General features: G+C 39.9%; 1 long non-coding RNA gene across 1 annotated transcript; it reads right to left on the reverse strand.

The window, feature by feature from the left end:
- Window positions 1-404: 404 nt before the first annotated feature.
- On the reverse strand, window positions 405-9,184 carry LOC114814587. Its single transcript, XR_003762357.2, has 3 exons — window positions 8,951-9,184; window positions 6,129-6,253; window positions 405-659 (listed from the first exon to the last, which is right to left on the reverse strand). It is a non-coding gene; the product is annotated as an uncharacterized LOC114814587 (long non-coding RNA).
- Window positions 9,185-15,342: the final 6,158 nt, after the last annotated feature.

Below are 15,342 nucleotides of genomic sequence, written 5' to 3' on the forward strand. Positions count from 1 at the left end.
TTTCATCTCAGAATACAGTAGTAAGAATTAAAGGAAAATTGTCTACCAACTGTCAGTGTTTTTTTATCCTTTCTTTGAATTTTATCTGAATGTGAATATCAATCATTAGTAGTTACCCAAGGTCCTGAAAGCATTTGTCATCTTTAGACTCTTTTCTATTGAAGTAAAATGGAGCTCTGAACCTGGAGGACAATTAGGAGATGACAACCACTAAAATCATAATCACAAAAACAGTGTGAAGCTAAAGGAAGCTAAAAATGTTTCAGTTTAGATTTTTTTCCAAAACATTTATCTGCAAGAAACAATTTCTAAGAATTCTTTGGTTTAAAACAATGTTTCTCCACCTAAAAATGTATTATTTTATTATAAATTCATTCCAATCCCAAGTATATGATACATGCATCTCACTTTAATAATCTTTTATTATGACTTATTGGTCAATTTCTAAAAGGATAAGTTTTCAAATTTAAAGAGACTTCTTCGAGGTAAAAATCCAACTGTTTTGCCTGCTTGAGATAGCTGGAAAAAAATTTATTTATTACCTTAATTGACAATTTACTGGAATTTATCAAAGCAAAGCAAGTGGTAGGGAAGGGGGCTAGAAAGGACGTCTTGTACTCTCTTCTCCCTTTCATCCATTTTCTCTTCTGATTTGTCTCCTGAAAGAAATGTGTTGGGGAGAGTAAAAAAAAAAATGAGCAAGAGAGGAGAGGGAAAGAAAGCTACCACAAAAGGGGGTGTCTTTCTATGAATTATTCAAATTCCTCAAATCCTTTGTCATTTCAGTTATAGAGACAGGATTATTGAATTTGTTTCTCCCATTTTTGAATAGTACAGTGAAACTCCAGTTTTCCAAACTAAATGGAACTGAGTCTAATTCTAAAATTGACAGGGCAACAAATAAAATTTGGTTTAATTCTATCAGGGGCTTATACTGCTTGGTTATTCAAGCTTTGCCTCATATTTTCATCTGCTGGTATCGATGCTGGTGTTGCTATTTTCTGAATGTATATGATGAGCAATTTGGAGAAGAGGCATTTTGATAATTTCTTATGAATGTCTCAATGATTCCTGAAATTGTTAATGCATAGGTTAGTGGAAGAAAGACTGCTATTAATGATTTCTATATAACAATTAACTTTAGGTAACTATAACACTAAAAAAATTGTGAGACATTATTTCAGATTGATGAAATAAAAAGAAAATCTGCAATATATTGTCAGTAGATTTTTATTGAGTGGATACTGTTCACAACAATGTACTAGGTGCTTAGAAGAGAATGATGACAGTAATGATGATGGCAGAATGATGGCAGAGTCATGTTCTCTGCCTAAAGAGAGAAAAATGTAAAGAGAGAGTGTTGGAGGTCTTGAAGTCAATGGTCATCAGTTTCTGTTTGAGACTGAGAAAGACAAAAAACTATGGAGGCTTTTGAGGTGAGAGTGTTGTGTTAGGGAAATATATCAGAAAAAGAAAAAAAAATAGAAAGAATGATATTTGTAAAATAAACAACCAGAAACATAGTCTCTCATCTTCCTTTACTTTTCTTCCTAATCTTCTCCCCACTTTTTTCCTTCAAATTATACCAGAGGGAAAATGATAGTTATTATAAGGATAATTAATCCTTAGTACCAGAAATCAGATTTTCTCACAGTAACCTTTTACCAGCAATGCTCATTAAAATTACTTGTCCCTAGGAGTTGAGAAACAAAGGGTGAAAGTGTAAACATAGAAAGGATAATATGAATATAAAATGTTGTTTGTTCTGCTTTTATAAAATTGTTGCCATGGCATTAAACATCATCAATAACCCCATCCAGGTTTTGTTCATATGTAGTGTTACTGAGTAATTTTATCTTTAAGTCCAAAAATTTTCATTTTCTGCTATTTTATTAAAGCTAAACTGTTTTATACATAAAGAGTATTGTCTATCCTGAAATCATGAAGAAGTTTTTTATAGCAATTGATGCCTAGTGGTTAGGAAGCATAGAGCTAGTCAAATGTACCAGATAAATGAAGACCTTCTAAGTGATGAATAAAAATTAAAACCCTCCAATTTATTTTGGGTACTTTGTACACATCTTTCCTGTGGTTAGGGTAGATAAGTTCCACTGAAAATAGCCCCAAACTGTGAACTCTATTAAACTATGTAAGTTGAAATGTTTAGAGCTTGAATACTTAGTATTCTCTCTCTCTCTCTCTCTCTTTCTCTCTCTCTGTCACAAACACACACATGGTCTCACATGCCTTTCCATCAACGATTTCACAATGGCTTTCAGATTAGTAAAGCCTCAATTTCTCTCTCTCATTCAAGCTACATATTCAATCTGTCACCAAATCCTATTGGTTCAGCCTTCAAAACAGTGGTTAAATCTGCCCTTTCCTCTCTCCATCTAAACTGCAATCACACTGATCCAAGTACTTATCCTATCTTGCCTGGATTCCTGAATCTGCCTCTTTATGGACCTCCCTGCCTTCTGCCTCTTCCACCTCAGTCCATTCTACACTCTGCTACTCACTACAAAACCATTCAATCCATGTTTCCCTAATCTTTAAGAACCTCCAGGGGTTGCCAATCCACCACTGCATCAAAGAGAAACTCCTTACCATCGACTTTACAGCACTCAGTCACCTTGCCTGCCACCCCCCACTTTCCTAATACAACCCAGCCAGTACACTTAACTCCTTTAATAATAATGATGGTATTTATTTAGTGCTTAATATGTGCAAAGCTCTGTTCTAAGCACTGGGGGCATACAAGGTGATCAGGTTGTGCCACGTGGTGCTCAGAGTCTTAATTAGAGAAGCAGCGTGGCTCAGTGGAAAGAACCCAGGCTTGGGAGTCAGAGGTCATGGGTACGAATCCCAGCTCTGTCACTTGTCAGCTGTGTGACTGTGGGCAAGTCACTTTACTTCTCTGTGTCTCAGTAACATCATGTAGAAAATGGGGATTAACTGTGAGCCTCACGTGGGACAACCTGATTACCCTGTATCTACCCCAGCATTTAGAACAGTGCTCTGCACATAGTAAGCACTTAACAAATACCAACATTATTATTATTGGGAAGCAGTGTGGCTCAGTGGAAAGAGCATGGGCTTGGGAGTCAGAGGTCATGGGTTTGAATCCCAGCTCTGCCACTTGTCAGCTGTGTGACTGTGGGCAAGTCACTTCACTTCTGTGTGCCTCAGTTACCTCATCTGTAAAATGGAGATGAAGACTGTGAAACTCACGTGGGACAATCTGATTACCCTGTATCTACCCCAGCACTTAGAACAGTGCTCTGCACATAGTAAGAACTTAACAAATACCAACATTATTATTATTATTAATTCCCATTTTACAGATGAGGTGACTGAGGCACAGAGAAGTTAAGTGACTTGCCCAAAGTCACACAGTTGACAAGCGGCAGAGCTGGGATTAGAACCCTTGGCCCACTGCCTCCCAAGCCCATGCTCTTTCCCCTGAAGCAGCGTGGGCTGCTTCTCGCCAACCTAGTCACCGAAACTAGATCTAGTGTATCTAGCTGCTGTCCCCTGAGCCATGACCTGCTTTTGGTCTGGAATGCCCTCCCTCTTCATAACTTAAAGACAATCAATCACTGTCCCTACCTTCAAAGCCTTATTTAAAGCACATTTCCTCCAAGAGTCCCTCCCCTGCTAAACACTCATTTTCTCTTTGCTTATTCCCTCCTGCTTCACTTTTGTACTTCATTCATTCAATAGTATTTATTGAGCGCATACTATGTGCAGAGCCCTGTACTAAGCACTTGGAATGTACAAACCAGCAACAGATAGAGACAGTCCCTGCCCACTGACAGGCTTACAGTCTAATCGGGGGAGACAGACTGACAAAAACAGTAGCAATAAATAGAATCAAGATGACGTACATCTCATTAACAAAATAAATAGGGTAATAAAAATATATATAAATGAGCGGATGAGCACAGTGCTGAGGGGAGGGGAAGGGAGAGGGGGAGGAGCAGAGGGAAAGGGGGGAAAAGGGGGCTTAGCTGAAGGGAGGTGAAGGGTGGGCTTAAATCATACCTTCCTCAGCGCCACAGCAACTGTGTATATATGTAATTTATTCATATCAATGTCTATCTCCCCCTATAGACAGTAAGCTTATTGCAGAGAGAGAACATATCTACCAATTCTGTTAAATTGAACATTCCCAAACAGTCAGTACAGTGCTCTGCACCCAATAAGCACTCCATAAACATGAATAACTGATTGATTTGGGGCTAACAACACCAGAACCTGTCATTTCTGACTTTGCCTACTTTGATAAGACAAGAAGTTCAGGGAACTACTTGTGTATCACTGTGACCTGGTTTTAAAAAGACAAAACAAAATGAAAATACTCCACAAACCTTCAGTGACCAGCAGTTATTGACCACTGGTGATAAATATGTAAATCTAACCCAGTTGTTATTCTGAATTTCCCAAGTCTAGAACTGTGCATTGCAGTAAGTGGGATTTTAATGAGCATTACCACTACTTTCAGTATTTGATTATTTCTGTAGATTGTACACTCCTTACCAACACTATTATGGTGTACTCTCCCAAGAGCTTAGTACAATGCTCTGCACCCAGTAATTAATCAGTGTATTTTATGAAGTGCTTATTAAGTGCAGAATGCTTCAACAAAATTGGCATACATATTTGCTGTCCTTTATGAGCTTATAGTCTAGAGGGGGAGACAAGAAGCATTCAATAAAACATGATCGACTGATTACTCTATTTTGTTGTATTTTCTCTTTTGTTAAGGTAAAGACTCAATCAAAACCATTGATCGAAAGGTAAAAGAAAGTTTGCACTTTCTTGAAAATGCTGATAGGTGGGAGGAAAAAATTTAGAAGGGCACTGAAAATGGCTAGAGTTACAGGTACAATGTTTGTGAAGTCATTTCTGTATGTATTCATATTGTATTTAATGCTGACACAAAGACTAATTTGAGGAAATATGGCAAAATGAAGGTCTGGATTGCAACCAAAATGCATATGATTGTAGAAGGAAATGTATTTTCTCAGATAAATTCATAGCATAGAAAGAAGGTGGGAATCTTTATACTACACATTTTCCAAATTCTTATGAAGTCACATCACATTATGATTAAAACATGATTAATCTGAATAAGAATCTTGAGGAGCAGCTTTATGACACTAAAGGTTTTTTTACACTTTTAGGTGTAATTACCAGAATTAGTTCAGCTGCTAAGTAACTTGTGAAAGAAATTTCCTATTTAAAAATTCTTGAATTAATGTACCATATTCACTCGTATTTGAAGAGTAGTCTAAAGTCAAAACAATCAAAGATGGGCTAAGTTTGGTATTCTGGTCATGTTCACACATATGACTTGATTTTTTTTTCTCTTTTAAATGTTCTGTAATAAATTTAATTATCTAGTAGCCAAAGTTTCATACTGTTTTCCTCCTTTAGTTTCTTTGGCTACTTTTTCTTCCTTTTGCGTTATAATCAAATTGTAGTTTAGGAAGGGATAAATGTATGTTTAGCAGTTATAATTTTTCATATATAAATAAATTAGCAGGAGAAATGAGATGATAAATTCCTCACCAAAGGCTTTATAGAATTAAATTAGCTCTCTTTCCTATCTCCTTCTATCTCTCTTACCATTCTATTTCAGACTCTTTCACAGGCTCCTCCTCTGCTTCTCACCCTCTAACTGTGGAGCTATCTCAATGTTCAGTTCTGGGTCCCCTTCTATTCTCCATCTACACCTACTCCTTTGAAGAACTCATTTGTTAACATGACTTCAATGACAATCTCTAAACAGATAATTTCCAAATCTACATCTCCAGTCCTGACCTCTCATTCTCTGCAGGCTCACATTTCTTCCTGCCTTCAGCACATTTCTTTAGTATGTCCCATCAACACCTCAAATTTAACATATCCAAAACAGAATTCCTCATTTTCCCAACCAAGCCCTGTTTTGTCCTTGACATTCCTATCATTTTAGACAGCACCACCATCCTCCATGTCTCACTCATAGCCTTGGCAATATGCTCAACTCATCTCTCTCATCCATATATTCAATCTGTCATGAAAACCAGGTTGTTCTACCACCACATCTCCAGAATCCAACCTTTTGTCTCTATCCAAACCATTACCTCTCTGATCCGAGGAGATCTTGGGTCCCACCTTGACAACTGGATCAGCCTCTTCACTGATCTGTCTGTATCCTGTCTCCTCCTCTCTTCAGGCAACACTTCACTCTGCTGCCCAGATAATTTTTCTGAAAAAACGTTCAGTTCATATTACCTGACTACTCAAAAGCCATCAAGGGTTGCCCATCCACCTCTGCATCAAACAGAAACTCCATATCATCTTACGGTGCTTGATCAGCTCTCTCCCTCTTACTAGTGTGACTTAATGGAAAGAGCACAGGCTTGGGAGTCAGAGTTCATGGGTTCTAATCCTGGCTCTGCTACCTATCAGCTTTATGACTTTGGGCAAGTCACATCACTTCTATGTGCCTCAGTGACCTCATCTGTAAAATAGGGATGAAGACTGTGAGCCCCATGTGGGACAACCTGATTACTTAGTAGCTACCCTAGCTCTAAGGACAGTGCTTGGCACGTAGTAAGTGCTTAACAAATGTCATCATTATTATTATTATTACCTTATCTCCCTGATTTTCTCCTACAACCCAACCCATATACTCCATGCCTTTAATACAACCTATTTTCTTTACCTCAGCCTTGTCATTCATGCCACTGACCAAAGGGCATGTCATATCCTTGCTCATGTCTTCTAGACTGTAAGCTTTTTGTGGGCAGGTAATGTGTCTGTTTATTGTTGCATTGTGTTCTCTCAAGCACTCACTACAGTGTTCTGCACACAGTAAGTGCTCAATAAGTATGATTAAATTGAATTAAATTGAAGTTCTTCAGGCCTGGGATTCCCTCCAGCTCCACCCACACAGACGACCACTCTCCCCAAATTCAAAGCCTTATTAAAATCATATCTCCTCCAAGAGGCCTTCCCCTATTAATCCCTCTTTTACCATATTCCTTCTCCCTTCTGCATCATGTATGCACTTGGATTTATACACTTTAAGCACATGATATTCACCTAGAACCAATCCTACAGCACTGATATATATATATATATATATATATATATATTTAATGTATTTATTTATGTATATTCATTCATTCACTCAATCATATTTACTGCGTTCAGAGAACTGTACTAAGTGCTTGGAAAGTACAATTTGGCAACAGAGACAATGCCTACCCGGCAACGGGCTCACAGCCTAGAAGGTGGAGACAGACAACAAAACAAAACAAATAGGCATCAATAGCATCAAAATAGATAAATAGAATTATAGATATATACACATCATTAATAAAATAAATAGAATAATATATATAAATATACACAAGTGTTGTGGGACGGGGAAGGGGGTAGAGCAGAGGGAAGGAGTAGGAGCTATGGGGAGGGGAAGAGGGGGAGAGGAAAAGGGGGGCTCAGTCTGAGAAGGACTCCTGGAGGAGGTGAGCTCTCAGTAGGGCTTTGAAGGGGGGAAGAGAACAGGTTTTGCGGATGTGAGGAGGGAGGGCATTCCAGACCAGAGGTAGGATGTGGGCCAGGGGTCAACAGCGGGACAGGCAAGAACAAGGCACAGTGAGGAGGTTAGCAACAGAGGAGCAGAGTGTGCGGGATGGGCAGTAGAAAAAGAGAAGGGAGGTGAGGTAGGAGGGGGCAAGGTGATGGAGAGCTTTGAAGCCAAGAGTGAGGAGCTTTTGTTTCATGTGAAGGTTGATAGGCAAACACTGAAGATTTTTGAGAAGGGGGTTGACATGCCCAGAGCATTTCTGTAGAAAGATAATCTGGGCAGCAGATCTTGATTCAGCTCTCTCATTCACCCCACACAGCAACCGTCACCGTAATCTGTCACCAACACCTGCCGGTCTCACCTTCACAGTATCGCCAAGATCTGCCCTTTCCTCTCCATACAAACTGCTATCGTGCTGGTACAAGCGCTCATAATATCCCAACTGGATTATTGTGTCAGCCTCCTCTCTGATCTCCCTTCCTCCTGTCTCTCCCCACTCCAGTCTATTCTTCATTCCGCTGCTGGGATCATTTTCCTACAGAAAGGCTCTGGGCATGTCACTCCCCTCCACAAAAACCTCCAGTGATTGCCTATCAACCTTTGCATGAAACAAAAACTCCTCACTCTTGGCTCCAAAGCTCTCCATCACCTTGCCCCCTCCTACCTCACCTCCCTTCTCTCTTTCTACTGCCCACCCCATACAATCCGCTCCTCTGCTGCTCACCTCCTCACGGTCCCGTGCCCGTCCCAGTGTTGACCCCTGGCCCACGTCCTCCCTCTGTCTCATCACATCCGCCAAACTATCTGTCTTCCCCTCTTCAAAGCCCTACTGAGAGCTCACCTCCTCCAGGAGGCCTTCCCAGACTGAGTCCCCCCCTTTCCCTCTGCTCCCCCTCCTCTCCCTTCCCCTCCACCCTCTGCTCTTCCCTCTTCCCCTCCCCTCAGCACTTTGCTCATTTGTATATATTATTTATTACCCTGGAAAGGGGCAGAAGACATTTATTATTCTTTATGGCATTTGTCAAGTGCTTAATATTTGCTAGGCACTTTTCTGAGCACTGGGGTAGATACAAGATAATCAGGTTGGATACAATTTCTGTCCCACATAAAGCTCATGTTCTTAAGTAGGAGGGAGAAGAGAGATTTAGTGAGGTGAGTCATTCAATTGATTATATTTATTAGTGCTTACTGCATGCAGAACATTGTACCAAGCACTTGCGGCAGCACGATCATTATCATTGTTGTGAGGCAGGGGTTGTGGGCAGAGGCTAGGCAGGGAACAGAAACCCCCAGGGACGACTCTCTATTTCTATATCTTTAGCACCCACTCAGAGAGGTTTTTTTCCCCCCTGGCCTGACTGGAGTACAGACCTCTGACTCTCTCTGGCTGCTGCTTCACTTGTGGTATAAGAGCAACATTTGTGGTGACACAAGGGTTGTAGAGCTGGGCCAGCCACTCCACCTCGGGACACAAGGTCTGCCTGCTCTACTAGCCTCCCAAGATCTCAGTCCTCATGCCCCACACAATGCCCACCCCCTGTCATCTCCTTGAAATGTAGATCCTCTCTTCCTGGTCTCCCGAGAGATATGACCGGCTTGCAGATGGAGCAGATTATCGGCAGTTAATCAGTCAGTTAACTGTATTAACTGACTAAACCTAAACAGTCAACTGTATTTATTAAACACTTTTTGTGTACAGAGCACTGTACTAAGCGCTTGGGAGAGTGCAGTTCAAAATATAACAGACACATTCTCTGCCGACATCAAACCAACAGTCTTGTGGGAAGCCCGACATTAATATAAATAAATCAATTACAGATATGTGCATAAATGCAGTGGGGCCGGGAGGGGAGAATATCATTATTATTAATAATAATAACAACCATATTTTATTCATAAAATGATCATATTTACTGTGTGCAAAGCACTGTAATAAGCACTTGGGAGGGTTCACTATAGCATCAGACACAGTCCCTGCCCACAACTAACTCATAGTCTAAAAGGGAAGACAAACATTAATATAAATACATAGACAAATAAATAAATAAGTAAATAAATATGTTACAGATATATACATATGCTATGTGGAGAAGAGAGGGAGGATGAATGAAGGCTCAAGTATGAGCCGCTCAGAAGAAATTGGGAGAAGAAGAGAGGAAGGCTCAGTCAGGGAAGGCTTCCTGGAGGAGATGTGCCGTCAATATGGCTTTGAAGTGGGGAGAGCAAGGGAGGGGGATAAACAAAGGGAGCAAGTCAGGATGGTGCAGAAGGGAGTTGAAGAAAATGAATAGAGGGCTTAGCCAGAGAAGGCCTATGAGAGAAGATATGCCTTCACTAAGGCTCTGAAGGTGAGGGAGGATAATTATCTGTCACCTATGAGGAAGGGCATTCCAGGCTATAGATAGGTTGTGGGTGAGAGATCACCAGTGAAACTGGTGAGACTGAGGCACAATGAGAACATTAGAGGAGCAAAATGTGTGGGTTGAGTTGTAGTATGAGAGTAGCAAGGTGATTTAGGAGTCAGTCAGTCAATCAATTGTATTTATTGAGTGCTTACTGTGTGCAGAGGTGAGGACTTTCTGTTTGTTGCTTAGGTGGGGACCTACTTTGGTGTTAATAATCCCAGCAGGAGAGCAACTATCTATCTGGCTACAGTAAGAGATGGGGAGGGGATTGGAGGGAAGCTTTTGAAGCAGCTTTCCTGCTTATTGCTTTCCTTCCTGGATGAGTTCTGACTCAGCTTGGAAGAGAGAGGCTCTGGGCTTTCAGAGAGACCCAGTTCTATGGAAATTTTCTTTCTGGATTATGATTCTAAGTGTTGTGTTATGTTTGGACAATAATAATAATAATATTTGTGATAACATTAGTATTATTACAATATTTGTTCAGCACTCACCATGAGCCCAGCACTGACCTATCCTAACACCACGGCCTGACACAGGTTGGACACCACAATGGGTTCACTGTGTAAGTATGAGAAAGTAGGATTTAATCATTCTTTTACAGATTAGGGAAACTGAGGTACAGAGAAGGTAAGTGGCTTGGCCAAAGTCACACAGCAGACATATGATGGAGCAGAGATTAGAACCCAGATTCTCTGACTCCCAGGGTGATGCTCCTTATACTAGGCCATGATGCTTTCCAATGTTTCTTAGTCCAGTGTGACAGAGCCCCACAGCACTTGTGCATATATATACATATATATATATATATATATATATATATATATATATATATATATACATATCTATAATTCTATTTATTTACATTAATGCCTGTTTACTTGTTTTGATGTGTATATATCTAAAATTCTATTTATTTGTATTGATGCTATTGATGCCTGTTTACCTGATTCGATGTCTGTCTCCTCCTTTCTAGACTGTGAGCCCCTTTGGCCAGGGATTGTTTCCATTACTGAATTCTACTTTCTAAGCGCTCAGTACAGTGCTATGCACACAATAAGCACTCAATAAATATGATTGAATGAGTGACTGAATGAATATGTGCGTGATGTATTCAGATACCATGTATTGTTTCTATCATATTTTCATAGTATAAAAAGTACAAAAGGTTGTCTATTTTTCTCTACTACCATCTCTATTCTGATTATTCCTAAATCTACATCTCCAGCCCTGATTTTTGTCCTTCTTTGCAATCTCATATTTTCTTCTGCCTTCAGGACATTTCTACATGGATGTCCCACCAACAGCTCAAACAATATGTTTAAAGCAGAACAGTTCATCTTCCCATCCAAACACTGTCTTCTCCCTGACTTTCCTATCTCTGTATCCAGCATCACCATCCTACATCTTTCATAAGGTAATTACCTTGGCATTATCTCTCTTATTTAACCTACATAATCTATCACCAAATCCTGTCATTACAACCTTCATGTCATCATTAAAATCTGCCCATTCCTACTGCAACCTTGTTAATACAAGCAGATATCCTATTTCAGTTTGATTACTGCTACAACCTCCTTAATAACCTTTGTTCCTTCTGTCTATCCCCACTTCAGTCCATACTGCACTTTGCTGCCCAGGTCATTTTTCTACAAAACTGTTCAGTTCATGTTTCCCCACTCCTCAAGAACCTCCAGTGGTTGCCCATCCACTTCCACACCAACTAGAGAAACTCTTTGGCTTTAAAGCACTCAACCGCCCTTGCCCTCTCACTTCTCTGATTCCTTACTACAACCCAGTCCGCACACTTTGCTCCTCTAATGCCAACCTACTCACTGTATCTCAGTCTCATCTACCTCATCGCTGACCCCTCACTCACATTCTGCTTCTGGCCTGGAACACCATCCCCCTTCACTTCTGATTAGCGATCACTCTCCCTGTTTTCAAAGTCTTATTAAAATCACATCTCCAAGAGGCATTCCCCAATAAAGCCCTCATTTCTTATTATCTCACTAACTTCTGCATCACCCTTGCTCTTGGATTTGCACCCTTTATTCACTCCACTCTCAGTCTCACAGCTATTATGTACCTATCCATAATTTATTTATATTACTGCCTAACTCTCTCCCTCTAGACTGTAAGCTCCTTGTGGAGAGGGTACATATTCATTCATTCATTCAATCATATTTATTGGACGCTTACTGTATACAGAGCACTGTACTAAGAATTTGGGAGAGTACAACAACAAACAGACAAGGAGCCTACAGTCTAGAAAGGGGGGACAGACAGAGAATAATATAATTAAATTACAGATATTTACAGAACTGCTGTGGGGCTGGGAGGGAAGATGAACAAAGGGAACAAGTCAAGGAGATGCAGAAGGGAGTGGGAGAAGAGAGAAGGTGGGCTTAAGTCAGGGTAGGCCTCTTGGAGGAGTTGTGCCCTCAGTAAGGCTTTAAAGTGGGGGTGGGTAATTAGAGGAGGAAAGGCATTCCAGGCCAGAGGCAGGATGTGGGTGAGTGGCTGATGGTGAGATAGATGAGATTGGGTACACTGAGAAGGTAGGCATTAGAAGAGCGAAGTGTGCAGGCTGGGTTGTAGTAGGAGAGTAGTGAGGCGAGATAGGAGGGGCAGGGTTATTGAGTGCTTTAAAGCCAACTCTGTTATATAGTATGCTCCCAAATGCTTAGCAAAGTGCTCTGCATACATCACATAATAAATGTGATTGATTAAATAAATGTGATTTTGTATACTTCTTAATAGCTCTGAGAATATCAGATTATTCAGTTAAAAATTGCCTTACTACTAGTATTTTTTTTTCACTCTTGATCATGGACAGTCTATAAAATTGTAGGTAATGCTCAATGGGAGGAGTTTTTTTCCCCATGAGAGTTCATTTTCATATTGATTTCTAATTATTTTAGGGTATATATTAAACGCTTACTATGTGCCAGGCACTACTAAACACTGGGGTAGATATGAAGTAATAAAGTTGAATATAGTCCCTGGCACATCTGGGCCTCACAGTCTTAATCTCCATTTCACAGACAAGGTAAGTGAGGCACAGAGAAGATAAATAAAGATAAAGATAGTCACACAACAGACAGGTGGAAGAGCTGGTACTAGAACCCAGGTCTTTCTTACTCCCAAGGCCCATCCTCTATCCTTAGGCCACACTCCTTCTCCTAATTATCCTAGACTCATTCGATAAACAATTTATACTGAGAATGATAGCTCTGCCCACCTCAGAATCCCCTACACTGTCCCTCTCTCTTTCACTGTCTCTGTTTTTCTCTCTCTTTCTCTTTTTGCCACCCTCCCACACTTTCTACGGTGTCAGCCTCCTAGTGAATGATGGTGTCTCCTATTAGGAATGATGGATGTGCCTCTGTTCTGAATTTCCAGGACCATGAACCTGTGCAGAAGAATTGAATACAGTACCTGTATCTTTCAGAGCACTAGGTCTCTTGATTCTGCCCTCCATGTTTCCTCTGAGGGATAGAGTTGGACTCCACTGCGGTACCAAGTCCATTTGAAGATCAGTTTGCAGGCTTTTGTGTAGTGGCTTTGGCCTGGTCCTGAAGAAAATCAACCATATGTATGAAATAAGGTTGAACTGTGGTGCTTATGGTATTGGACAGAAGTTAATGCTCTGCCACACCATTTTAGAAATACAGTGGGAGTTGTTGATTCTGAAATGCTATTGCATTCTTTCTCAATAGGTCAAATAACCTCATGTGAATCAACTTGTGCACTAGCTTCTGATTGTTTGTACAGGAAATGTAAAGTGCAGACCAGGAATCCACTCAGCTCAACAGAGGACTTATTTGAACTGCTACAAAGACAAACAAAAGTATTTACAGCCTCTTCATCACCAAACACGTTTTTATAAAACATTAATTTGAGGCATTTCCATACCTTTTCTTTCCTCATGGCTTTAATACTCTCAGAAATGCTAATAAATTCCCTGGATTCCTGTCCTAAAGAATTTATCCTGGCTCGATAGGCAAGGTGCTGCCAACTGAAAATATCACTGTGTAGAATAAAGTTTTTGCACAAAAGTTCTGGGAGTGTGTTTTCATTCTCATAACTTTGGATTTTATTACTATGTTTTCCTCAAACTTTTTGTGAGTGTTCAGGACAATATTTTCCTGATAAAATTCCTAAAATTACATTTTTGTTTGCAAAAATTGTAAGTTCTTTTATGCTGCCTTTATTCCATTAATTACTCATTTTAGTATACAATCAGAAAAGACTGAACTAATTTTTTTCTGAAGAAGAGTTATTCCCTTCCCCTTTACCTGATACTGTTTTACTTGAGTGCCTTACGTTTGAAGCCATCCTACCTAAAATGAGGAGAGACTTGTTTTAAGTCCAGTGAATAGCTTAATGATGAGACTGTCAATTGTGATAGTTTAAAGGTGAACATCCTTTTATAAGAAATTGGCTCATCAACTCATTTTCCCTTAATTTCATATTTTACTGATCTGTCTCAAACTAAAACTCTGACAGCATTTGATGTACTTCCAACTTTGAATCATATAGTCCATCTTCTTTTGGAAAATCAAGGCTTTTCATTCAAATTGAATAAGTAGAAATGATTCATTTCTCCTTTTTAAATTATATCCAAATGATCAGGCTAGGGGTTTCACCTTAAAAAAAAATCAGATCTGTTTACACTTCTAATATACAAGAGCCTAAAATGCAGTGAAAGTGATGTGCCTGAGAAACTTAGCCACAGTTTTCAAGGAATCATTTTGATTTTTGAAAATGATTTTCTAAATGTTATTAAATAAATCCATAAAATGTTGCTTGAGAATGAAACATATCAAATCTTGGCAATGAAGTCATAAATAAGCTCATGAATAAGTTTCCAGGGAAAATGCTGAAATGACAGAAGACTAGGACTTATGAAAATTGAATTATACATGAAAATTTCGGGTTCTTAGCATTTTATTGAGTTATTGCAAGTCCTAATTGGTATATTTACTTTTTCTTTGATGAATCATTCTGTGGAAATCAGATATTTTCTTTTTTGTGGGTTTATGCTGGTCTCTGTCTTGGTTTGGAGAAGCAGCGTGGCTCAGTGGAAAGAGCATGGGCTTTGGAGTCAGGGCTCATGAGTTCGAATCCCAGTTCTGCCACTTGTCGGCTGTGTGACTGTAGGCGAGTCACTTAACTTCTCTGTGCCTCAGTTCCCTCATCTGTAAAATGGGGATTAAGACTGTGAGCCCCACGTGGGACAACCTGATTCCCCTATGTCTACCCCAGCGCTTAGAACAGTGCTCGGCACGTAGTAAGCGCTTAACAAATACCAACATTAATTTTCAGTTTCAAAATCCATGTCTATTCAAACTGTCT

The sequence above is a fragment of the Ornithorhynchus anatinus genome, chromosome 1 (genome assembly GCF_004115215.2).
Source record: "Ornithorhynchus anatinus isolate Pmale09 chromosome 1, mOrnAna1.pri.v4, whole genome shotgun sequence".
NCBI classification, from domain to species: domain Eukaryota; kingdom Metazoa; phylum Chordata; class Mammalia; order Monotremata; family Ornithorhynchidae; genus Ornithorhynchus; species Ornithorhynchus anatinus.